Raw genomic sequence first — 732 nt, 5'->3', positions numbered from 1 at the left:
GTCGTCAAGAAGGTTTGGAAAGTCGCCAGATTTAGAGATTTACCGAGAAGTTTGGAACATTGAATGTAAACACACGCAACACGAACTAACCTGTGCACAACCTTGTACTGAACCAAACGTCCAGTACTGAAATGGTTCAATATAATTACATGTACCGTTACACCCTTAGCGAACACACACACACACCCTTTTATTATATGGATGGTGTTTACAAGATGATGTTATTAATGGTTGATTATGAACTATTTGAAAAATTGTCCTAAATTTAATTTAGTTTTCTGAGCTCACTAAGTGAATCCACACTTATCAAATAATGGATTTTCCAACTTTACTGTAACATGAATACATCATTAAATGCTATGTAAACAACAAATGTGTAACCTCAAAAACACATTTTTTGTCCAGTTTTTTTTAAGTATCCATCACTGTGTTTAGTAACACACTACAGTGACTGATAATGGAAACATATTTTGGTTGATTTCCACACACTAAATTCCATGTACACAGTGTTAGAACCACGCTGACCATACTCCTCCTCTCATCACCCCTGAGTGAAGACAATAAACAATCATCAAAGACAGAAAGCAGATGAAATGTATCATTTCTTTCTGTCCACTTCATGCTCAGGAAGAAGTATCAGGACTCTTCATCGTGGTTGGCGAGACAGAACACTTTAGAAACAGATTTCCTCAAGTCAGAGACTATAGAAATGATCCCTGAAAGTATATTCTT

At 35.9% G+C, this 732-nt stretch overlaps 1 non-coding gene across 1 annotated transcript; it reads right to left on the bottom strand.

The window, feature by feature from the left end:
* Nucleotides 1–514: 514 nt before the first annotated feature.
* Nucleotides 515–732, bottom strand: LOC117506010. The gene has a single exon (XR_004559331.1). It is a non-coding gene; the product is annotated as a small nucleolar RNA U3 (small nucleolar RNA).

Source organism: Thalassophryne amazonica, unplaced genomic scaffold (assembly GCF_902500255.1).
Source record: "Thalassophryne amazonica unplaced genomic scaffold, fThaAma1.1, whole genome shotgun sequence".
Classification (NCBI taxonomy): domain Eukaryota; kingdom Metazoa; phylum Chordata; class Actinopteri; order Batrachoidiformes; family Batrachoididae; genus Thalassophryne; species Thalassophryne amazonica.
The sequence above is the reverse complement of the archived record's forward strand: the minus strand, read 5'-3'. Positions and strand labels throughout refer to the sequence as shown.